This window comes from Corapipo altera, unplaced genomic scaffold, assembly GCF_003945725.1.
Source record: "Corapipo altera isolate COAL_440 unplaced genomic scaffold, ASM394572v1 22b, whole genome shotgun sequence".
Lineage (NCBI taxonomy): Eukaryota > Metazoa > Chordata > Aves > Passeriformes > Pipridae > Corapipo > Corapipo altera.
The window spans coordinates 19,581,027-19,607,590 of NW_020884876.1; the positions used below are offsets into that span (position 1 = coordinate 19,581,027).

The 26,564-nt window shown below is 40.1% G+C and overlaps 1 protein-coding gene across 2 annotated transcripts in view; it reads left to right on the top strand.

Moving 5' to 3' along the window:
* The window catches only part of FBXW7 (F-box and WD repeat domain containing 7), a 179,693-nt gene that overhangs the window by 119,635 nt on the left and 33,494 nt on the right, over window positions 1–26,564 (top strand). The window lies entirely within an intron of this gene.

The window sequence follows — 26,564 nt, forward strand, 5'->3', positions numbered from 1 at the left end:
TGATAACAGACTGCATTAAAAATCATTCTGAGAAAGTCTAAGGTCAGCCCCATGAATTCAGAACTTGAGAGGTATTCAGCTTTTGGAAGACCTTTTTAGAATATTAATTAACCCAAGACCATGAAAGTGGCAAATGGATTGTTTGCAGAAATGTTAGATACTATCCTGCTGCCCCCCCCCTTTATGGTTCATTTCCTTTCCTGATTTGTTTTGTGGGTTTTTGTTAAAAAACATAGCATTGTATATACTGTGTGTTCATGATCAAGGCTGTTTCCAGAAAAAAATTAGTGAACAAACAGTAAAATCCCAGATCTCATGAAAGGAAAAATAATTTTCCTTTTGATGTTGTGACTGAACTTCACATTATGTACAATTATATAAACCTTTGCCAGAAGCCAACCCTTTACATATACATGGAAATTGATTCTCTTGCTAGCAGTATGGGTAGTACTGCGCTGGTGAGGTGATCTGAAGAGCTAATTGAATGAAGTTTTTGTCTGGAGCCAGTACATCTTCTACTGGCTCTATTACTGTAGCTGGGAAAGGGGGAACAAACTTTTGGGCATTGGGACTGCTCTTCCAGGCCTGCAATGGAAGCAGGAAATTTTGAGGCTAAGCGCAAACCAAGAACAGGTGCTCTGCATTTAGGCATACAAGTTAATAATTTACCGTCTGAAATACAAGGTAATTGGTATGTGCTAGCACAGCTCCATGTGGGTCTAGTGCATATCCCTTGTAACAGGATCATCAAATTCCTGGCTTTCTTCTGGAATTCGGTGCATTTTGGCAGTGCTCTGAACCCCTTGGGACACCCCGGGGTGACTAAGCAGCCCTGACAGCTGATGAAGGATGGAAACACCAGTGGGTTAACATTTCTCAAAGTACCCACACAGTCTCTGACCCTCTCAGTGTTAATCCTCCAGGAAGAGCTACGGAATGCTTTCCAAAGCATTGAGCCTGGGACAATAAAACCATAGACTGAATAGAGCTATTGATTTCATGGAATGCTATAATCTCAGAGTTTTTTCCCCTTGTTTCACCCCTTTCTTTCCCATTGGGGACAAACTCCTTCCCATTACTAACACTACCTTTTTCTGCTCAGTGGGAACTAGAAATTTTCAGAGTATACTTAAAAGCAAACCAGGTGATCTCAGAAGCATACCTGGAATCTTGTCAGCTCAATGTTTTGCTCTCCTCCCCTCTTCCCCATCCCAGCTGTTATTACGGGGGCAGTGAAAGATACTGCCTCTACCCATAAACCTTGCTTTACTGATAATAAGAAGGCATGCTGGATGTTGGTCCTGCAGCACAGCAAATGACTGTAGTTTGTAAAGCCAGTGCCTGGCAGTCAGAAAATGAGCTCTGATTCCAGAGTTGCTAACAGATGTTTGTACAATGTAGGCCAGATTTTTATGTTCCTGAGAGAAGAAATCAAGTTGAGATGCTTCTTACCTACTTAACTATCGACCAGAGTTTTATTTCAAGAATAGTAACAATACATCCAGAGATTTTAAAGAATAGCACTGTTCAGCTGCAAAATACCATTGCTGCTCTATAGCGTGAGCTAACACTTCAGAAATGGGATGCAAAGACTTCTTTGAATGAGTTAGCGATCACTTCCAAAATTATACTGATGAAATTGAAGACTTAGATGGGGTTTTAGATGTTTTGAGTTGCAAGTTAAATGCTGTTCACTGGTTAGCTTTCACATTTTAAACACATTCACTCAGTGTTTGTCAAGAGTGAAATGGAGAATTCGCTAACTCTGAATTCGAGTTCTTTAAATCAGATATAATTTATTAGACTTCCTGGTGTGTACTGAAGTACAGCAAAAAAGGTGATGGCCAAAGTAAGACCTTGTTGTGATAGCTGCTGCACCAGGGGCAGTTCCCCTCTACCCCCTGAGTTTATAAGCTCTAGCACTTTGCTTTCACACATCTGTCTTCGAATACAGTTATACGAAAGTGCAAGAAGAGGTTATAAGCAGCTGTCATCTTCTGAATCCAGCTGTGCTGGCTGGAGGCTTTATTTGCACACCTGTGCTTTCAACCTTTCTCCCTCTTTTCCAAGTACTGCCCAGTACTTTGCCGGAAGTCATTTCCTCCTTTCAACTTTGCCAGCAAATGGATCCTGTAAATGCTCTCATTTGCTTTAGGCAAAGTTACTTAAGTTTAAAAGGCTATTAAAAGCCTTTTAAAACTACCTGGAAAATGTTTTGCATGAAGGAGATGAAAGAGCAGCAGAACTCCAAGGTCAGTAACCTCTTTCAGAAAGGTGGTAGAATACCCAGGGGCTGAATGTCTTTAACTGGCCAAGTTGTTCAGAGAGAACATCTATCCGTGGTGCGTGGAGAGCAGATGTAAGCACTTCTGTCACTCTAAATGCCCTCTTGCAACTGCCTGTGCTAGTATCGCTACTTTGATTAAAAATCACATGCTGGAGGTTGTAGACAGATGCTGGCTTGGCTAAAATCCATGCCACTGGAAACCTTCATCTCCCCCAAGCAGGTTGCTATTGCCCCTTTGATGGTAATTATGGCCTCACTAGAGCCCAGCAGAGCTCCCACACTGGCTGTGGAGCAGTCAGCCAGAAAAGCTTAGCCAATTTAAATGGGTGATTTGCGCTAACCCAGCTAATTTTGCCTGAAGTGAATTTATTGTTCCTTTGGTTTTGCAGTGGGGACAGTAGCACCTTCCGTTGGCACAGCTAAACATAGGGGAGGCTGTGGCACAAAAGCTGAGGGGTGTCCAGGTGTGACAAATGGGTGGCATGTTGAGAAAGGACTACTCACCTTGCCCAACAGTATGGCTTGAAGTCAAGGAAATGTTAAAAGTTTCCTGTGAGGTGCCTTGATGAACAAAAGACTGTACAAATATATTTTAGAAGTCTTTGTAGGTAAATTAAGAAGGAGAACTGTAAATTAATGAGTGGCTCGTTCTTCTGTAGCAGAAAGCAGTAGGTACTTTTCAAACTGTGGATAGGTAGTAACGGGGAACTTTATCATCTCAGTCTGGATGTTTTTAAGCTTCATGTAATTTCGATGTTAATTTGAACTTAGTTCATGTGTAATGCTAATTCAGTGGGAGGATTTGGATGGTAAATAATTTAAACTTTTACTGTAAAAGAAGCCAGAATGTATACATAAGTAAATATCACTCTAAATGCAAAATTATTAAGTTCATGGTACAAATTAGAATCTTCCAGATCTATGATGACATCTTTGTATTTGTGGTAGGGAATCTCAAATGACTGAAACTTAGGAGATATTACATCTTCAAAGTTATCTGAGAACCACCTCTTTGAAAGCCTTTTGCATCTTCCTACCTTAAAATTTTTGAAAAATTTACAGAATTCCTTTGCCTTGTAATTTTTATAGGTGTATAGTTTGTATTTTCCACATTATTTAAAAAATAATGCACGTGACTACTAATGTTTACGTAATGGCTAATTAACATTTGGTGCTCATAATTGATAGATGTACAGATTTAAATGGATTGAGAGATCTTGGGCTATCTGTCTTTGCCTGTTACACTGTCTACACCTGAGTTTTGTGATGAAATTTGTGGTAGAATCTAACATGTCCTTAGGGTAATAGAAGATCTTGCATGAAAACCTACAAGAAATGTGCCTAACAAGCAGAGAGAGAGCAGGCACCACTGTGGATGAAATAGAATTAAGCTCCACCCAGAACCTCATTTGACTAAAGGTATTTTATACTGATTTGTTTCAGAGAAGTTCATGATAAAACCTTCAGTGAACTGAAAACAGTGGAGAAATCAATGTAATGAGCAATCAACATCTGAAGCAACTGACTGGCAGTGAGAACACATCAAAGATAGTTTTCAGTGAACGGATGGAAATTACTGAAGCTTCACAGTGTTTAGAGACATTGTGGTTCTTCTTTGTCACGCTGAGGTCCTGGCTTTCCTGCGCTGGTTGCTTCATTGTGTTTGCAATCCGTGGGTAAAACCTAAGTTGTCAACTACTGACAACAGAGAATGTCCTCTTGAAGTTTTTCACTTTTGTGAAAAGATTTTCTGCTTCCATAGTAAAAGGCAGAGGTTTAGGTCAGTTTTTCTGTTGGGAATATTTTTGCTTTGGAGAGCTATGCTGATGGATGTTCAGTGTTGGGGTTTGGAGAAATCACCCAACCCAGTGAAGTTATCCAGTTTAAAAAAAAAAACAAGACATCGATCCTGCATCCCTGGAGTCTGTTTTAACAGCTGTACTTTAAACTCAAAGGCTCAGTGAAGCTTTAGTGATGAATCATTTTTGATGCTTAGTGTTCAATTAGGAAACCTTCTCTAAAAAGTGAGGCAAATTAAAATAATTAGGAAATTGTGGTGTTGGCCCTTCATATGTATTGTTGAAACAGAAGCATATGGCAGGTGGAAGTACCACTAGGCAAGGTATACCTGCAGCAGCATCAAACTCCTGAAGGAGGGTAGTTAGTAGCTTTATTCACCAGCCTTGCAGTAGTCCACTTTACTGACACATGCCCTTCTCTAGTTTTGCATTGGTGCCACTGCCTTCAATGTTATTCATTCATGCACCAAACAGCTGTCCAGAAGTATGTTTAAATAAAATTCATGGATGTTATCCTGTAAATATATTTCTATGAAGCTGTGCGGAAGTCACAGTTGCTACATTTTTATCTTGCTTCAGATCTTGAGCAATCTCTGGAAGTACCTTCAGGTTACGAGGAATTCTATATAGAAATTCAGAATGGAATCATACAGTGTGTTCCTCTAAAGTCTCTTCAAAAAAAGTCTTTTAGCATAATCCTAATCCATCTACTGTTCTCTTATTGTGTGTATGACTGATGACTGTTTCAGTCATTTCTGTTGCTACATCTTCTGTTGCTCCTGGTTTTAGGAGGGAAGAAAGTCCTAATTGATGTTAGTTCTGCACATGTATGGATGGAAAGCTGAATCAAGTGAATGCATTTTTTCAGCCTATCATGGTTTCCAGTAAGTTCAGGGTGGATATACAGTGTCAGAGAAGTCAGCCTGAAGGTCTGTACTGAAAGAGTACCACAGGGAGCAAATGGTTCTCTGAGAATAATGTTCATAAAAGAATTGAAAATGGCCCTAATTCAAAATAGTAATTGCAAAGGAACAAATACCCTGTCCCCTCTGAAGACAATATGAGAAACACAAAGATATCCCCCATTTGTAAAAGAGACAGATAAATTATTATGGCAGATGTCAGCTGCGAATAATGGAAAGCCCTTATTCTGGTCTGTATTAGTTTAGGCAGTGTGTACCAGGAAGAGTAAGAGTACAGCCTCCATTGGCTGCAATGCAGTGAGGCACTGAGGTCTTGAAACTTTGGCTAATAGATTTATTCTGGTTAGCTGAAAACATCATCTGATGAGGAATTTGTAAGTAATAGCCATCGTAGGTTCAGCAATTTCCAAAGCAGAAAGATAATCACCTTCCTTTTGGTAACAGAAATTTCCTATTGCAGTGTGCACTGTAAACCAGATGAGAAATGTACATCGGACAGCATGGTTTACCAGGCAGAAATTGCATTTTGGGGTGACACCTGCTCTGTGGGTACCCATACTCCCTGGTAATCCACTTTGGAGGCTGCTAGTGGACCTTTTTACCTCGGTAGAATGGGCAAGGGGCAGCAATAGCATTATTATTCCTTGGTCTCCCCAGTCTCCTTAGTTGTAAGGATTTAAGAGAGAGCTGTCTCACAAAGCTGGCAATAATATAGGTGCAATATGTCATTTTTCAGAGCAGGACTTACACAGACAAATGCTATTCCGGCTGGTGGAGTAGTGGTTCTCAAGTTGATGAAGATGGTGGTTAACTAGCTTGGAGATTCTGCCTCATCAAGCAGATCTCTTATTTCAAGGCTCTTTTCAGTGCCACCAGATTCAAAATGGTGGTTAACATTTGCACTGCATATGTTTGCACTTGGGGAATACAAAAAAATTTTCCATTTAATTGCAGTAAATTCTTTCAGAAGTGATGTAAGAAGTCAAAGATTTTCACTCATGTATTTCTCAGCAAAAATTGGGATGGACACTTTTGGAGATCTTAACGTGACCCGTATTTTCCTTTTTCCCTCTGTAAGGACAAGTGCAACAGTAGGACTGCATTTTCAGTCCTTCCAGCACAGCACCAGTTGATTCTTGTGGGAGTCGTCATGTTTCTTATCCGTTAAAGCAGACCCCTTAATAGCTCCTATCACAGCCAGGCAAGCTTTAGAAGTTTAGAGTGTCTCTTATGAGACCCAGTATTATACATCTAATTCAGACAAGTATGTCTCGCAATCACTATTGCATTGTTTTGAAAGAAAATACAAGAATTATCCTTTCCTCTCTGATGCATCAAAGCCCACTCATAGGAGGGTTAAATCTCCTGGCAAGAAGGTTGTGGTACGATTTGCTATTCAGCTATGCAGCAGCCAGTGCACAAAAGCTGACTAAATACCATTGGATCTGCCATCAACATTTAGCTGTGCATTCTTGACAGAAGTTTTCTCTTTGATATGTTGCCTCTGCAAAGGAAACTGCATAGATTGTATACAATCTTTACAATCCTTTTGGTTATTGAAGCTCAGAGTGATTCTTTTTTTTCTACAGCATAGGAAAAATATTATTACAGATACCTGTAGACAGTCGCATGATTAAAAAAGGAATTTCTTTTGAGCGGCAAGTTTTCAAATGTGATCCCATTGGAAAAAGAGGGTCCATCCAAAATACAGAGAGAAATTGATATTAAAAGTTTGGTTCTCTTTTGTCTGAAGATGTTATTTGTGCTATGGAAAATAAGTGAGGGAATTTCAGCCTGCAGGTTGGGGCATAATTAACCTTGACTGTGGCAACTGTGGTGGGTGTTCCAGAGAGCAGGATGAACATTGCTTTGGTGCCAGTGATTGGCAGGTCTGGTGTGCCTGTGGTTTCTATTTAGCATCTGGCATTAAGAGCACGACCTGAGGTAGGAGGTGGAGGCAGGACCACCCCAGTCGTCTATGGCTGCTTTTTACATTGGCATTGGACAGACCCCAGAGTTTGAAGGTGTGAGCTTTGGACCTGTAAACAGGAGAAGCTTTGAGGCCAAAACAGAGATTTTGCAGCTTCTTTCCCCAAAAGGGAAAAAAGGGCCTTTTCTTGCAGTTTAAGTAGAGTTGAAACTGCAGGGGAAGAACCCAGGCTGCTGTCTTCTGTCCCTGTTGGAGCAGTGACATATGACATTGGCTGTGGGTTTTGTTTCTCAGTGAGAGCCACTAAGTGTTTAAAAATCTTAATTCTCTAGAAGTGTATTCAAGATCTGAAGCGGTATATTTAAGAGCAAAAACGCAATTTTTATTAAAATGTGAATTTATAATAATGCCTATCTGGTTGGCAAATAACTGATTTACATCAAGCCCCAACTTAAAACATGGTACTTGAAGCACCATGAATATAAAATTCTATCCATTCCTCTCCCGTGTGTAGGAAGAATCCATCATAATTGTGGATACAATGAAGCAGTAGATTTTGACATTTTATTAAGGTTTGGACATGTAATCACTCTACAATGTTCTGTTCAAAGAAGCCTCTGCAGAAAATAGCAGAAAATTACCATGCACAAATAACAGAGAGAAGCACTGAACTTCAGATTTACACTCTCGTTACTGGCTGCATTGCATTCCCAGTTCTTTCTGTGTTGTCTTTATGGCTTCTGGTGTTCTGAGGGTAAGGTTCCCATTCATTTTTAGAACTCTAAAAGGACATAAATAATAATGGCTGAATTCCGATATGGCACAGGTTAACAAAAACTATAGAAGTTCTTTGCTCTTAAATTTCAAAAGCAAAGCTGATATCTTTTCCTACTGTTTTCTTTTGATTTCTTTTCCAAACATACCAGAAAAGTTAGCTGTTTCTGAATGTTAGTCGAGGTGGATGTTTCTCCATGGTAAAGTTCTTATGTATTTTTTTTAATACTGGCATCAAAGTCTGGACTCTGGTTATAAACAAAGTCACTTTTGTAAAGTTACTTCTGTAATTACTATCATGAGGATTTTACATAAAAATATTCATAGATGTTGCCTTTTCCACACATCTTGGCAAAAGAAATTAATATTAGCTAAAATAGAAGAAAAATTGTTTATGGGGAGCGAGGAACTTCCTAATACCAAGAAAAGTGTACCATGTTTAAAGAAAAACATGCTTTTATTGATAAAAGAATTATTAAGTAAATCTACTATGTTCTGGTAAGTAATAACTTTTCACCTCATGTCTGCTGCAACTTAAAAAAAATAGTTTATTATTATGACCTTGCTGAAATAGGTGGGAAAGGAATTGCCTATTCTGTTTATTTACCAGTGAACAGATTTTTTTTTTCAAGACAGGAAAAAAAATCAGGTATTCAAACAGAAGTTAAGAAAAAAAGAGAGAGAGAGGAGGTTGTAAATTCTTTGTACTGTCTTTGACTTTGTACTTTTTTGTATATTTGAACTTTCCCTCCTAGGATTTTTTCATATTGCAGATTTCTGTACATGAGTGGATTTCTTAAAGAGCTTGCAGATACAGCCTTTAAAGGTGTCCTTCAAATCAGTTAGTAGATGGCCTCAACTTCTGTAAACAGATTAGGCTTTGTTAAAGTTTTTGGGGTTTGGGTTTTTTGGGATTTTTTTTGGCATCTTTATTGGCAAAGTATGGTCTAAGCCGTAGCCTACTATATTATTTTTCATTATCCTAATGGTAACTAACCAGGTCCTCTGTGACAGCTTATACTCTTACAGGCAAATCACATGGATGATGAATATGCTTTCATGGTAGCATACAGAGATTTTTCTGGTTAAGGGTAAAAGTGAGCATGGTTGCTTCTGCCAGAGTAATTTTCATAGAATTGATGATCTACTTGTGTAGTAGCTTTGCTGATGTAGCTGTGAAAAGTTCTAATTTTACCTGCTATTTCTCAGCTAACCAAACCCTTAATTTGGTTACAGCTAAGGTAGGTGAAGAGCACTTCTGTTGGCAAAGAGTTCAGTCTTAACAAGAAGCTGTAGCAGCTTAAGATACTATTTTGTCCAGCTGTTTCTAGGTGCTCTGCTCCCACAGCACAACCAGTAGAAGGAATATGGTAATGCTTTACAGCCATATCCCTGCAAAATCCTTAGTTTACACCATTGCAGTCACTGATAAACATGTATTGAATTCTTATAGACTGTCTAGGTAAGCTTAGCACAATCACTGTTAAAGGGAAATGTCCTCTCAAATTTGCTGGCAATGTTGTTTGTCAAAATGAAATGGATATTTTAAATGGTAAGACTCTGCCAGCCTGGCTTGTTTGATTGGAGTGGATTAGGTTAGGCTGTTTGCACAAGAGCTGCTTTGCAGGTGGGTACAGGGGGCTGCAGAGGAAAATGTGGATGACAAACAACAGGCAAGCCTGGGCCATGGTGAGCACTGCTTCCACTGGTGCAGCAGAACCAAGGAGGGTAGTTGCACTCTTAGGGAGGCTCTGTTGGCATTGGTAGAGCAGGAGCTTTAATAAAATTGTCTTGTGAATTGGTGTGGCAGTACAAAGTCTATAGAAGGTGGTGAAAGAAATGCGTGAAGATATTGTAGATACTTCATCAACGGTTTAGAGAACATACCATCATTAACAAAAGTCAGTTGGTTTTGAAGTTGAAACTTTTGTGTGAGTACAGATTAATGTTATGAATAATGTCTGAGCAGAATATCTTTGAGTCTCATGTAGCTGCACTAGAAACAGAACCTGTGACTCCTTTAAAAAAAGGATAAATTAGACCAAAGACTCATTTACTCAACTAACTTGTCTTTTGAACTGACTAAATGAAATGTTTTTTTAGCAATGCTGTCTGCGCATCTATCTATTGACAGTACTTATGGAACAGATGACTTGGCATGCCCAATCTCACAATAGGGTTTTTTGTGTGTGTGAATGAGGTGGGACTACCAGTACAGGAGAAGAAGGTCCTGTAACTGGAACAGTGGGTAGAAAACACAACAGAATTTTATGACAGATGTCTTGATGTTGGATTAAGTCATTTACCTCTAGAATTTCTCAAAGAAAGCCACTCTTAAAAGTTGGGTATGCCACCCTTTGCAGGTATTAGATTCAGGAGGTTTTATTGGTTAAAGCAGCAGAAATAAGGGTTTATAGGATCTCAGTTCAAATCCTGGCAGTACTATGAGGTTCCAATGAATTCAGATCACTTATCCTACCAATAGGGAATCCAATGTATTTTGGCTTCTGTGAGTCTGACCAGTTGGTACTGTGAACACGTCATCTTCCAACTCAGCTATGTTGGCTGGATAAACTGCCTCCCTTTGGGCTACGTGCAGGTATTTGTCATGCATCCTGCCAGCAGACTTCTGCTGTTTCAGATCTGCCACTTAAACTGCTCATGTCATCACATCTTAGCCTGTTTAAGAGGAAAAATGTGCATTTATTACCAAAGATCTACTTTGGTAATAAAATATATATAGTTGTATAAGCCAATTTAGCTCACGGACTGAAATCTGTTAAGGAGGGAAGAATAACCTCTTCTGGTATAACTATATCCAGAAGAGCATATGCCCATGGCTTGCCATGTCGAGAGCTGGTTTTGGCAAGTTTGTTTCAGAAAAGCTTATGAAAGGTATGCTGTCTTACAGTGAAGGAAATCTGTAGAGGGGTGCAGACATTTCATTAGGAGGAGATGGCAGTAGGCGTGAGGAGTGTTTCTGGAGCACACAGACCTCTGATCTAGAATTGCTCGTGGTGTAGAAAATGTTTGATTGTCAGTGGTCATCTTTCTGTAGATTTGAAGATGGGCTTTGAACTGGTAAAATCACAGTATCCTCTTCTTCTGAAAGACTTATTTCGGAAAGATTTATTTCTTTGTCAACTGCAGTTTTCTACTGATGTAGTCTAAAGTAATCCTCTCTTCTCTGTATAGAGGCATTGATATGGAGAGTGTGCACTTGCAGTCTTGGTGTTCCCAGCCATTGCCCCAGAGTTTCTTTACAACCAAAAAGTGGAAATGGCAATATGAAGAAACAGTCTGATTCCTAGCCAAGTTTTTAGCCTGTTTCACTTCTAGATTAGTTAAGGCCTCAGCCTGTGAGCCCCCTCACTCTATTCAGTCCTACTGAGCTGGGGTCTCTACCATATCTCTAAGTAGTTCTTACTCTGAAAGGGCAATCTTATTATGAGGAATATTGATGTTATTTGACAAGCCCACATTATACACATTGAGTTATCTGTTCTCTTCCTTTCCAGCTTCAAGATCACTCCCAAAAAGAGCTAACAAATATATTAGGAACTCCTTGAAATTAGCTTAACATGAAGAAGCAAATATACTCAATTCAGTTACTGGTTTAATGCAGATCAAGATAATATTCTCACCTCCTTCCCAAGGGCCCCAAAAGGAATAATGCAATTCCATGCTGGCATCTATACAGATAAAAGGCAGTATAATTGTATTATTTGGAAACTACTGCAAGCTACTCCTCTTTTCCCTTTCATTTAAAAGCATTTTGAAGACTCTAATGCTGCAGGGATAGAGGCTTAACATCTGAGCACTAGGAAATTTTTTCTTAGCTGTCTATTCTTCCAGAATATTTCTGAGTTCTGTGGTTTTGTTTTGGGGAAATGAAAAGATGGAAGAACTGGTAGAAGGTTTAGAAAGACCTGTCAGGGACTTAAAGTGGTTAATTTGCATTCCTGAAATTCTTATGTTGTCTGGAAGAAATCAGTTGATAACTTTTTTCAGACTGAGATTTACGTTGGGCAGGACTGGATTTGTTCAGATCTAGATATTACTGCTTAAACTTTTGTCAGAGTGTAAGCTGGATGATACCACAGCAGCCTTTGTCTGACTAGTAACAAACAACCCTCAAGAAACTTACTGACACCATCAGCCAGCTGGTTGCATGGTAGGGTCTTGTTTGGAGACCAGTTACACATTCTGTTTCATCAAGTGCTAAGTCTGATGGTACCTGAGTAGTGAGAAAAAATTACGTGAACTACTCCTTGGGATGTCTATGTGAGATATATCCTTGAGCACAAATTCTCCTCGAGAGCTGAAGACACTTTTCTTGCTTATTTGCTTATTTAGGTAGATATAAAACTAGCTAAATACTAACTGCAGTTGCAGATATATAAAATACCCTCCCAAAAGATAGAGAGGATTGAATACAGCCTGCTGGTTGTTCTCACAGCATTTATGTCTGCTCCTCAGGCTGGTACCCCCATTCTCATACTTAGGCATCTGCTAAATTTGTAAGTTAAGAGTTCCCCTTCTATTGCAACAATAAAGTATAGTTTTTGTGGCGATGAAGGGCACATTATTATTGGTTTTTTCACCTTTTTTTTTCATTTTGAGATGAGCTTTCTTTTGCTACAGCCATCTCTTTAACCTCAGTGTACACTGCCTCTGCTTAGAAAACAGTGTTAGTATCACAACTCTTCGAAACAGATACCTTTTAGATTGTAATAGATGTCCCCTGGAAATTGGAAATGTATTGGATTTTCTGTGTCTTGGAACTGTTGACCCATACTTTAGATCAATGCAGGGTCTGGCTGAGTCTTCCTCTTTTCCACATTTAGCATGTAGTACTGAACAGCTAACCCAGCTTACTACTCAGGTTTCTCTAGCTCTTTTCAGAGTGCCACACTAAACAGCCAGCTGTCTGCCTACTGTAAAAGCAAAGAACATCATTTTTAAACTAGATGCATATAATACAGTCATGTAACAAGCTATCATGAATGGGAAAGCAAACGAATCCCAGTTAGTGTAAGTGTTCTTGCTTCTTGGTATCTGCACCTGCTGAGTCACATTTAACTTTCCTCTGTGATATGGCAAATTAAGTACTTAACATTTTTTCCCTAGATATTTTGCATAAAGAAGCACAAAGTGTATTCAGGTTTTCTGGTTAACAAGATACTACCCTGAGAGTACCTAGTGTGCTCTTCATGACTGAGCGGCCCACACATCTGGCCACAGATTTGAGGCTTTTCTGTCTGAAAGGAAGAGGATTTCAGAGGGCACTTTGAAGGACTGTACTGATAAGGAGGCTGACATCCCTATCTTAAGTTGAAATGTATCTTCTTGTTTTAGCTTTTAACCCAGTAGTCTGCACTACCTAAAATGCCTGAATTACAGGAAAGGATAGTAACTTCTGCTGTATTTTCTTTGGCAGGTTGATTGCTTAGTCTAAACTTGAGGCTGTTTGATTCCTTTTTAAATTAGCTGTCTACCAAACTTTGTGTTAATCAGGATTGGTAAATATTAGCATACTTTTCACACTGTTGCTGCAGTTGTTTTAAAAAAACCCAAACCTTTTCCAGATGACTTGTGACCAGGTAGCATTCTTATGCTGACTTACTTAGGGTGAGCACCTTCAATTTTTCAGTTTTCCATAGCAGAGAATGAGGGTTGCTCGGTGCAGTGTTGCATGTGAATCCGGAAACTACACGCTGTTCCCAAACACAGGGATTTCAAACAATTTTCAACCAGGAGAGACTTTGGGTGAAGTTTGCCAGAAATCTAGTAGGAACAAACATAGAGTCCCTCGTAAGGGTCAATTCAGTTTTTGGAATGAGCTTAGCCTAGCAGTTTCTAATCCCTCTGGTGATAGTGGTCTGCCTTCTAATTTTAGTCTCTTTAAGTTTACTTTTAAAGCACAATAGACCAGTGGAAAAAAATCTGCATTTTAAAAAAGTTTTTGAAGAACAGGCATGAGTCATACCTGTCCCTGCAGGCCGTTAAAAAGCTGTCGACAATTAGCTGGGAAGAAGTGTATTTAAACTGTGTTCATGCCAACTTAAATCACTTTATTCAAAAGCATGAATGAGGTTGTAGTATTCCATTAAGACTGTTGTTATCAAATTTTAATGAGGAACTATATTTACACAAGCAGCAAATGAGTTCTTCCCAGAATTTTCTTTTTAATCAAATATTCCTAAACATTGTCTATGATTTTAAAAGGGACAAAAGTGAATATTTTGCAGTCTTATCCCAGTGGGGAAATTGAGCTAACAACTGGGGCTGTGTTTAAATAACTGCATAGAGATTTAAATTTAGGTTCATAAGCGAATGATCTGGTCAGTGGCTTGTAGCATGTTTTGTTGGAGGTAAATAGTAAAATGGGGATTATTCAGATCTGGCCAGTTTTCAAGGCACAAGTTTGTTCTGCATATGAAATTAGACTAAAGGGAAGAGACCACACGATGTGTGAAGCTTGTGTTGAAGGTTAAATTACAAGGAACCTAACTAATGGTAGTCTGCGCTTTGATTTTTTGCCAACTTTCTGATCAAAAAAATGAGACTTCTGCTAAATACCAGACTGCAGACTGGTGCTCTCATACTCCTCCCTCCTGCTTCCCTTTCCCACTTCCATTCAGCCTCTCCCTGTCACATCAGCAGACCTATGACATACAGCAGGATTTCTTTTTCCATTTCTGTGAGAAAGATTGGCATACATAAACCAGTTTGGCACTGATTGAATATTAGAGATGGAATATGATAATAAAAGGAAAGTGGGTAAAAAAATTCCTAGAGATTTGTCAGAACATAGCTGGCATCGCTTAAGCAATACTATAGCTAACAACAACCTTTAGCAGTTGCTTTCAGCAAAATAGAAGGCATAGGAACTAGGACATATTTTTGCACAGGCTTTATTACAGCATCCTAAATCTCTCTTCTTGTGTATTAATTTCAAATTATAGTGTGCAATATTTTGCATTTTTTTCTGTAATTTTAAAACAGTTTAAAATACTTAGCTGTACAACCAACCACATTGGTGGATTGGACTATTCCTAGAGATTTTGCTTTGTAGCATTTCATTGATAAATCAGTAACATTAGATAGGCTAGGTTTCCTTTAATAATTGGATTTGTGAAATGTTGAGTCTCCATAAAGTTACAAACTTTAAAACCATGGTTACCATCTAATTTTGTGGTTACAAGTGAATGGAACAGCAAACCAAAAATTTCTGAAATTTCTAATTTGCTCCATCCTACCTATAAATAAAGAAACTGTAAGTTTCAAACCCCAGGAATTTAAATAACTGTCTTGCTCTTTAACCCACAGTGAATGGGTTGGTTTAGGGAGCACATCAGTTGCATCACACTGAACCGGCAAGTTGACAGAAGTTTTGGAGAAATGGTTAAATATGTGATGTCTGAAGTTATGTAAAGGTTGCAACATGCATTTTTCCTTGAGGGTAGAAACAGGGGGTTTTGATTTGTAGGTTTTTTAATTCAAGCTTAAATACTATAACTTGATAAAGGGAGCATAAGCTTTTCCTGAACAAAATGCTTTCCAAGAGAGGCTTAGACACAAGAGTGGACAGATATGGTAATTTTCTTTTTTTATGCTGTAGTTCTTAGGTTTCATACAGGTAGCCTGTTGAAAAATATCTCTGAAACACTATGAAATGTGTCACCTTATTTCCTACTTCTCACATTCTATGAAACATCTGTGTTTTAAAAAGCTGGGCTGGGCTCAAATACATAGAGGCGTCTATCCATCATCTTACCTCAATAAAGCTAGATTCAGTGTAAAAAAAAAAAGGTAAAAATATCAGCAATTCTCATCCCTCTTGTCTGGATGAGGGACTAGTTACCCTAAATTATGCAGTGCTATATTTCTTTTAGAGGCAAGCATGCTGTACGGTTTCTAGACTGGAAGCACCTGTTCAGGGAAGAGTTTGTTTAGATGGGGCAGGTTTGCTGGCCTGCTTGCTCTGCCTGTAGCCCCTTTCAACATGAAATTGCTCAGCATAAGGTTAATGACAGTGGGTTAGCAAACCTTCAAAGCATCTGGTGTGACCCCAGCATGCCTGGCATTCCTTTCTGCTGTGCAAAGGTTTGGCATGGATCCCCCACTGCAGGAAGAATGTACTCTGGAGAAACCAGCTCACATGGCTCCTCCAGGCCTCTGGAGAGGAGAGAGTTGTCATGGCAATAAATCATGAGGGTTCATGGAAAAGGAGTAAATCCCCTTCTCTGTGCTATACCGTATGCATGTGGTGAGAAAAGGAAGCTAGACCAAGCAGGTATAATGTGCAATTTTCCTTTTCTATAACCACTACCACCACTTAGTGGTATCGCAGTGTTTGTTGTAGAAAAATGACCATTTCTATGTACCAGAAACGTTCTGGGCTGTGAAGAGTCTGTGTCCCACCAGGTCAAAATGCTCCCCAGCCTGACCCCTGCCCTTCCCCAGGACTCGTCAAGCATGCTGTAGCCAAGGGGAACACAGGCAGAACTGAATCTTCCCCATAGTGTCTGTTTCCAGCTGCTCTGCAGATGTGGCCAAGAATGGGGGGGAAAAAGCCATATATCCTCTAGATAACTTCCTGGTAGAGGTATTGAACAAACCAACCAAAGGATAAACATTACTGGACCTGGTGTTCACCGATGCAGAGGAGCTTATTAAAGAGGTTAAGATTGGAGGCAGCCTAGACTGTAGTGACCATGCCCTGGTTGAGTTTCTGATCACAAGGAACATGGGCCTGGCAAAGAACAAAATCAGAACCCTGAACTTCAGAAGAGTGAACTTAAAGCTGTTTAAAGAATCAGAGAATGAGATCTCCTGGGAAACTGACCTTAGGTACAAAGGAGCTAACCAGAGCTGAAAACTCTGTTGACACAACAGGACAGGATGCCTTCCAGAGGGACCTGGATAAGCTTGAGAGGTGGGCCCATGAGAACCTCATGAGGTTCAACCAAATCCACGTGCAGGATGTTGCACCTGGGTCAGGGTAATCCCAGACATGACTACAAACTGCGAGAAGAACTCACTGAAAGCAGCCCTGCTGAAAAGGACATGGGTGTTCTGGTGGACAAAAAGCTGAATGTGAGCCAACAGTGTGTGCTCACAGTCCAGAAAACCAACCACATCCTGGGCTGCATCAATAAAAGTGTGGCCAGTGGGTCGAAGGAGGTGATTCTGCCCCTCTGCTCTGTCCTCGTGAGACTCCAACTGCAGTACTGTATTCAGGTCTGAGATCCTTAGCACAAAAAAGATGTGGACCTGTTAGAGCAAGTCCAGAGGAGGGCCATGAAGATGATCAGAGGGCCAAAGCACCTCCTGTGATGGCAGGCTGAGTGAGCTGGGTGTTCAGCCTGGAGATGAGAAGGCTCTGAGGAGACCTCACTGTAACATTTCAGTTCCTAAAGGGGCTTATAAAAAAGAGGGAGAGTGACTTTGTTGTATACAGGCAGATAGTGACAGGACAAGGGGGGGCAGTTTTATCTGAAGAGGAGAGAATTAATTTAGATGTTACAAAAAAATTCTTTACCCAGAGGGTAGGGAGGCATTGAAACAGGCTGCCCAGAGAAGCTGGGGATGTTCCATCCCTGAAATTGTTCAAGGCCAGGTTGGATGGGGCCCTGAGCAACCTGATCTTATGGGTGGCATCCTTGCCCGTAGCAGGGGGGGAGGGGTTGGAACTAGATGATCTTGCAGGTCCTTTCCAACCCAGGCCTTTATACGATTCTATGCCTCTGTCCTGCAATCCAGATACTGCCTGCCTTGTTGATGCTTCAACACTGTATAGAAAAATGCTTTCCTGAATTCCAGGGAGAGAGATGGGAAAGGAAAAGAATAATAAGGTGGGACAATTAGTCCTGTTAGGCTTAGATGCTGTGGAGAGGGCAGGAGGGAGGAAACTACTGGGGAATTACTGGTACAGGAGATTGATACAGGGAGCAGAGGGCAGGACATGGAGGACCTTGAGGCTAGTCAGAGAAATGAGTATGAAGATGGGGAGAGCACAGGAGATTCATACATATTCAACAGATCAAGCTCTTCTCCAAAGCTGAGATTCAGGGGTCTTGTACTTCTGTTATCAGCAGACTGTCCTGAAACTTACTGTTCCATCTTCCTCTAGTGCTTTTGCACCAAGGGTGGCATTCTGCTGTATTCCTAACCGCTGGTTACGCACAGGGGTGGGGCATCCCATGGGGGCTCAGGCTGTGTCAAGTCACTGGCATGCCAAACAGGGAGTCAGTGTGTTGCCAGATGATGGGGTAAATTCCCTTGATGTTATAAAATGGATGCCAAGGATGCCATGCCTAAAATACTCAAAAGTTTGCCTTTGCAGATTTGATGCACATGTACAAGTGGGTAACAATATATCATAAATTACAACCTGAGACACTGTTTTTTGCCAGAGAATGTGTCTTATTTAGTAGGTACCATGCGCAGGGCTGTCTTGGTAAGCAGCTTTTTAGGAGTAAAACCATCTTATTCCTGTCATTTCAAATTCCTTTGAATGCTTGGTTTTGCAACCTTTATACCCTCTTCAGTTAAGACAGGTAGGAAAAGAGATTTGACATTTTTAATAGTTTTTCTCTTAAGGTTCTTCTTAAATCCTTCTGGTATAATCTATGATTCCAGAAATTCTTCTGTCGTAGCCTAAAGGCTCACTACTAACCCCTTATCCTTCTCACATACCGCAAATGAGAGACAGAAACTGTTTTGTAAATAAATTTGTATAGGTTATGCCAGATAAATAAGCACTTCTCTTGACAATTGAAATTAAGCTATCTCGAAATTTAAAAAAAAAGGAAAACTTACAGAAAACAGGTAGTAGTAGCAGTGCTCTATTTGTATTCAGTGCAAAGGATAGACATTTTTGGAAAGCCTTCCAAGTCCAAACAGACGTTTCTATTTCTGTAGAAAGGTGATTTCCCAACATGCTTCTATTTGAGTGAAAATAGTTGGAGCATTGGTGTTCAAAGGCAGAAACATATGCTTCTCCAATTTGGAAATGTTCTTGTCAATATAAACAGAACCAACTCATCTTTTTGGTTGAAATATTGAAAAACGGTGCTAATCCCTATCAGGGTAATTTTTAATTATTTTTTTTTTTATTGTGGTTCTCACCTGTTGATCAGCAAGAAGGGCTTGTGCTTTGTGTGCCTAAGCACAGTCTCTAGTGCATGGTTTTCTAACTTTATGGACACATGCAAAGTCTGTGAAATTACTATAATAGGAATAGCAGATAAAATTATTAAAAACAGAGCCCAGGTAGGGACTGTTCACTTCTTATTGTCCCAACTGAACACCCTGTGCCCAGGTGGCATCTGGCTGCTGGCATGGCAGCCACTGCCCTTGGCTTCAGTGGTGTGTAAGGATATCCAGGAGAAGAGTGGGCCAAGGGAGAAATGCGGATGGGGTGCATGGTGCCAGCTTCCTCCACAGTGCATGCATGGGAGCCAGCAGGTTGCTGGGGCTGTTCTGTGGGGCCACTTGGGCTTGTGCAGTATGTAGCATGCAAAGTTGTCTCTTCGGGAAATTTAGGAATGTACTTAGGTCTCTGAAGCAATGCTTCTGTGGCTCAGAAGCACAGCCCGATTCAGTGTGAACTTGAGTGATTAGCACAGCTATTACCGCATCTATAAATAGAATTCATCTTACAATATATTTAGTTTAATGATATAATAAATAAATTACAGTTAACTTTAATAGGAGCACAATGAATGGAAACACAGTTCTTATGAAGATCTGCTGCCATTAGTGAATGTTTTGCAAGATGCATTATATGTAATACCATCTTCTTCCTTTGAAAAATGAATAATCTAACAATACTCTGTAGAAACAAAACACAAAAAAGCAACTCGACATGTTCCTGTTGCATGGAAAGCACGCAAGTACATGAAAGTACAGGTTGCTTTATCAACCTTAACTCTGCCCCTTATGAATATGCACTGTGAAAAATGTTTGTTATATGATAATATAATAATTGCTAGTTCTAAAACAAACCATGCAATGTTTCTATGTAAGAAACTTGCATGGTTACTGTCACAGGGAATTAAAAGCAATGTGAAGCCTAGCTCCACTGATATTTTCCTTTCATTTATCTTTTTCTTTAACAAGAAAAATGTTTTGGGCTTGTTTGTTGGGTTTTTTTCCAGTGAAATAATATATAGTTCTAATGAGACAAGATCCCTGGAGTAAACATGACATGTTTAAGGAAGGTTGACATTACATCCCCTGCCTGTGGTTCACCTTGTTGTGCTTGTTTTATGGTAAATCTTTTGAGTGTCCATTTTCATTTGTCAAAGACTAAAGTATATTTTCCAATGCAAATAAGTTGCTCTGGTAACAATACAGTCCTCTGGGTTGGGAGGACAAGGCCCAAAGCCCCCAGTTCCTTGCCTTTTCACCTAAGGCTGTAATTTGGCAAGTGTTCAAGGTAGCTTTTCTAGGGGCTTGGGAAGGTTAAAAAGGAGAGAGCAGGCTCTATCTCTTGCTATGCTGGCACAGACGTGTATGGCTGTGCAGGAGGGGAGATGGAGAATCTGACCTGGTTGAAAAATAGCCCAGCAAAAAGGAGTCCTGAGGTCAGTTGCCACTATGGTTGACCCCAGAGCCATACAACGAAGGTTGTGGTGGCACACCTGAGAAGGTGATGCAAGCATAGAAATGCATGGCCAAAGGCAGCCATGGGTTCACAGGTGTAGGGACTGCTTTTTCGCTTTTTTTTTCTTCTTCCCAGTGGCTGTGCTGGCTTAAGTGCACACCAAACTATAGCTGAGAGTGATGCCGCTAGGTGTAAATAATAGGCTTATGCTCTCTGTGTGGTACACTCAGGTTACAGTTCCTCATACCTTTTTCTCAATGGTGTAGCTGGCTCAAGGAATCTGTGCCCTGCCTGTGAATTGCTCATTTGCTTCTGCTGGCTCAGTTGTTTATGAAGGCATGGAAGAAAATTAAACCAGAAACTAGTTCTAAAAAGAAGAAAAAAGAAAACCCCAAGGGTAAAAACTTAAAACCACCTCTCCTGTATCAGTTAATGAACCTGGTTCACAGAGTATTTCTGCAAATGTTTGTTCCTGCAAAAATAAGGGCAAGAGCCATTTTGGGACAGGAATGAGACTGGGACATCTTTAAGCTGGTGTTGCCACCAAGAAGCAATGCATGGAACTGTTCCCTTCATAAATGGGCATATGACAGCTTTGGCTGCACTCCTTTAAAATAGCCTAAGCATCGAAGCATATGTTGCAAGTTCTGTGCCCAACTACAAGGAACCAACAAAGAGGACAGGATGTATGACCTTCAGAGGGGAGTTCTGCTCTGCTGGAGACACAGTGATACCGTATTACATTAAGCATGTCTGTGAAATCTCTCTGCTCTTAAAATATAAATTGAAGTTTATTATAAATATCCAGCACTGAAGTGTGTTATATACACATCATGTTTAAATCCTTTTCAGAGCTATTTCCTGCAGCCATTAACCAGCACACCTTTTGAATTCTATCAATGTATTTAGAAGTCAATATTTTTTTAAAGGCAAATGTTATAAGAAGGTGGTTTATGGGTAATCTCTGCTACAGATATATACCTTTAAAATGGTATTTGTAATCAAAGTTCATACTATTCTAATAAGATCAGGATTTATAAATAAATAATAATCTGATTTTTCAGTTGCTACCAATGCCATTTCCTTCCCTGCAAAAACAAAACCTAAAGCCTTTTTACACTTTTATTTGACTACAGTACCTTACTTTGCATGGAAATCAAGGATAATCATGTGTGGGGAATTTCATTTTGAAAGCAATCTTCAAAATGCTTTGCCAAGAAACCTTATAGAGTTAATAAACAGTTCAGTATTACCTATCATACTTTGTAATACGTATTCTCTACTCCATTTAAGTAAGCTTTGGAAGGCTTCATGCAAGTTACTGTAGTGCCTCTGTGTGTCCTTCCTTCCTCCCATAATAGAGTTCTTGTTGCTTACACTACTTCATCCCAAACCTTAAGTTCACCAATACTACAAAAATATATCATTTATCAGTAAGCTGCTGATCAGTGCACATTGCAATGTCCAGGTTTGCTTGTACTACACTTGAACTACACAACATCATAAGCATAAATTTCTTCCTGTAAGTGTGTTGAGGCAAACATACTGGAGTGGACCTTTGTAAGCTTGCTGCAGGCATTGTAAGTAAATTGAGCAGAAATTCCTCCATCTAAACTGCTTCCAGGGAGCCAAGTTGTTCTTGTTCTTACCTCATAGTTGGAACGCAGCAGCTGTTGGCCACTAACTGGTGCACTTAAATTCATTTCTTCAAGTCTGTTCTACTCCATCAATACTAACGGTATATTCTGCGCAAACAGATGGTTATATCTGTGTGATAAGGTGCATCACACACTTGAAATTTGTTATATATTCCAGTTTTCTTTAATTGGTCAGTGTTCTAAAACTTTGTCTCACCCTGCCCACAGATTGGGAATTGACACATAAAAAGTTCCAGCTCAGCACCTAGGATGCACGTAATAAATCTCAAATTAGCAGCAGCTCCTAAGGCTAGCCTAGCCCAAATTGAACTGGGAGAAATGATGAGAACATGAGATTTCCAAGATCCCAGTGGGTCACTTGTTTAATTTCATAATAATTCAGAAAGAAAAAGATCTGACAATAATAGCAGTGCCTTTTTGTAGAGGAAAAGCCTGCCCTAAATTATTTTGGAACATGTCTAATGCTTGATGTTGTATGGGATTTTTTTCTTCTTTTCTGAGACCTTACACATGTTGGACTTCAGCATGTGCCTTTCTCATTGACTGAATGGGAACTTAGGCTTTTAAATGTAGGTGTGCTAAGCTAAGCTGTGGTTAAATGTCTAAAGCAGATGGCAGAAGTACCTCTCTGTGGGGCCAGATTCTTGCCTGAATGGGAGCATTTGGCAAATTAAATGAAGTATGTAGTTGGATGAATAGGTCGAATATAGAAGACAAAGTGCTGGCTGCTGCAGCTGCCCAAACTAGATTACCAAGCAGAAGGGGAGTGTTTAAAACCTGAGTCCAAATTTGAGAAAGGGAAAAACAACTGAGCGTGACCGTTCTTCCCAGATCATCTTTGCTGTGTCCAGGGTAAATCTTGCGCAGTTAAGAATTTGGCCCCACCCGATGAGGATGTTTGGTTTCCTGGATAGAAAAAAAACCCCCACAACACATAAAAATCCCTCTGAAGTATTTCTGAAGGAGTCAGTCTGCTAAGTGTCTGCTAAATGTGCAGAGTACACAGAATCCCTTCTGGCACTGTCTTGAATGATGCATTTACCAATATTAATGGAGATACAAAACCATATTGCTCCATAGTTCCTCCTGTACACATTATGCTCCTAACACACATATGTGTATGTGAAATGCCATTTACAGTTTTTGCATTCCATGGTTTAAACACTAGTGTTTTTCCAAAATGCTGACTGGTCATTACCACAGCCAGACCATCCTGTGGTCTCTCCACTCAAAAATGTTTCTCCAACTAAAAAAAACAACAAAAAAATGTTGTTTCTTTGGTCTATTGCACTGTAATCTCCGTTCTTCTGGGGATTATATAGCTCTGTGGGTGATTTCTGTAATTCATTCTAGTCTTTCATTAGAAGTAATAGACGGTCTTAATTACAGCATGCCACATGACAAACTGGTAAAGGTGCTAGAAATGTTGCCAACAGGAAAAGAATTGGATGCTGTGAATTTTTTTTAATTAAGAGTTGGCAGTACTGACGGGAAATAAGACTGGACTTGTGTCCACTGAAAACTATGTAATTTTGGTGTAGACATTTTTCTAAATGTCATTAATTGTATGCTGTTTGTGGTTTTAAGAACTTGAAAAATTATCTCCAGCTTAGACAAAATAAGACCAACCTTTGAAGTTGAATATATACCAAATAGGGAAAAAAACCATGGTAACTTTTGATTTTTTTCTTAACATTGCTTTATAAACTGTAGTCTTCTTCAATGTACCTTAATTTGTGATGAACATTTACTTTATACCATTACGTATTCTTAGAGCATACTATCTTACTACAGTAAATATTTTTTTAAATGTCTGTAGAGATGTAAATGGATGCATCATTTTTGCTACTTGCTGTCAGGCTCTCAAAACCAAACAGGTTTGGGGTCTTGTGCCTTCACCCTTGTATTTTCCCAGAAGGTGCAGAGTGAAGCTGTGTGATCTGCAGCACAGCTCAGTCTCCAGGGTTGGGCAGTTCCACACTACTTTTGCAAACCCTTAATTAATTTATTACAAGGTAGAGTGTGGTGCATTCATGACACTAAATTTTTCTGAGGACAGGGTAGTTCTCAAAGTCAAGGGAGAGAGAGAAAGTCCTTTCTAGACAGGAATTTAGAGTAGCAGTCTAATAGTAAGTGCCTTTAGCCTCTCATAGAGTGTGTTCCTTTCCCTCAGTCAGAGAGAGCCCAGGCTGTTGTTAGGCATTTGGGACAAGAGCAGACACTCAACTAGAGTAAACTTGCGACTACCCAGACACTATCAAACTTAATGAGAGGCAGAGGAAATGTTTCTTTATTTGTAGAGAATGAAAAATGGAACCACTATAGAGAAAAATACTAAATAAGTGAGAGCCAGAGCCATATCCATGTGCAATTTTTGGTTTTTGCTCTGAGAAAGGCAGACTGCTAGATGGAAGATGGTCACTGTTCAAATGTCAAAATCTGTCTGTGGTATCTGTATCTAAAATTAGGAAAAAACCCAAACCTTTTGTGCAGAATAAATACCTGACATACTGAGTTTTCTACCACTAGAAAATGATTGTTGGGGTTATTTCATGGGTCCTGACTGTGGCAAAGAGATTAGCAGTTAAGTCAGTGTTTTTTTACCATGAGAGAATATCTGCCAATCATTATCAAAAGAGAAGTAATCTGCAATAGTAGTAGTCCAAAAAAAGAGGAAAATAGTAATTTCTAATTATTATTCAACTCATTGACTGATTAATTCCAAAGCACATTTTGTTCAAAAGATAAATCTAGCCATGCTGTCAGATTACACTTGCTTTTGGGCTGAGGGAGAGGCTGATCCCTGAGGATTTCCTGCCAGTCCCCGCTGTGATGCTGGAGGAAGAGTAGCCATCCCCCCTCTGCATTGAGTACACTCACTGATGGGAGAAAGGGCAGAGATAGCTGCAAGCATCTCAGGGCGTTACGCATGCACATATATAAAGTACTTCTAAGTCCCCACAGCAACAATGTTCAATTCTTTCTTACTCTGATGATTTGGATATTAATTTGCTTCCTGCAATTGTTTAATGTGTATATGCAGCCTATGGGGTTTTTTTCCTTCCCCTTTGCATGTGATGTGCCAGCAAAGGAAGACAGTAATAGTCTCCCGGGATATGTACAGCTCTGTTCATGTCTGAGGTACGAAGTCAACTCAGGACCATTTTGTTCTCATAAAATATACAGCACAGCAGTTCAATGGATAATGGCATAAATACCAGGATTTGATGGGCAGAACCATTTTCACTGGGAGATGAAAAACACTATGAGGACTCAGTGCTGGATGAGAGATACATAAAACCATATAGAAGCATGATCTTGTGTGCTATGGGGGTAGTGATTTTGCCTTATCTGAGTGTGCTAATACCTGTCATACTTTGCTGTTACCAAATAGTAATATATATTAGTTTTTTTAAAGTACTAATGAGGAAGCTAATGGGTTTTGCAGAAAGTACTTCCACTCCTTTAGATGTGTGTTCTGTAAAGGGAGAACATTTTTTTTTAGTGCTTTGGGTGATAAAAAGATGGTTTCCCTTCAGGTCAGCAGGAGCTGACTATGTTTTCTTCTGAGTGCATCCGTCTGGAGGGCTGCTGGGCATCTCCAATTTCACTGCACCGGGGAAAATTATACAGGAGCGCTGGGGCTTCAGATCATGCTCAGAGTGTTCTTTGATGTGAACTTGGACAGCAAACTTTGCAGGAGGGGGGAAAAAAACAAGGAAAAATTGCTGAAGCTGAAGACTCTTTGAGTTGTCTGTATGGAAACTAAAAAAACAAGCTGCCTGGCTGCTCCACTGGTTGCAGGTGTCTGTCTGAGAGCCCAGCCATATGTCAGGAACTTCAGTGCCCTTGAGTCGAACCGTAAGGATGAATTGGACAGATTTGTTGATGTGCACAGAGTAGGAGATGACCAAAAAAGGAGCGTTCTTTAACAAGTAATTACCAAGGGCTTTCCTTTTGCCTTCACTGAAATACAGGTGAGAATCCTGCATAGGATTTGAGCTAAGATGGCTTGGTGCCGCCCAAGGGCTGTGTTGTACGGGAGCGGGGAGCGTGTGTGAGCCCAGGCTGTTCCAGGTGCGCGGGGAAGGCTGCCTGCCTCCCCGCTGGGGAAACCCCGGCCCCGCTCCTGCCTTTGACAGCTCCGCCTCGGCTCTGCTGTGAATTAGTATTTTAATGAATATTACATAATTCTCGGATTCGGCTCTTTCAACTCCTAAATCTTCAAACCCCGTTTATTCTATTGTTTAAGCAATAGAGGGTATTTCAGCATCTTTTTCCCTGGCAAAACTGTAGTGCATTTCAAATTATTCTAAAATTACCCGCACTTTTGAAGGACTAATTTGCGTCTGTCCACGGAACGCAGTCATAGACGAGTCCAGCCAGGCCCGCCGAGGGCGACGGTATAATTATAATTAGTGGAAACGGGTTTATTTTGCTCCCGCTTGGAAAACCGTGGAGCGTGTAGCACTGGGGGAACAGAGCGAGGGCTGGGGGGGCGGCCCCCGCCTCAGAGGCGGTGTGGAGGAAGAGCGGGGGAAGAAAAGGGGGAAATAGCCCCAACCTACGCAGCGCTG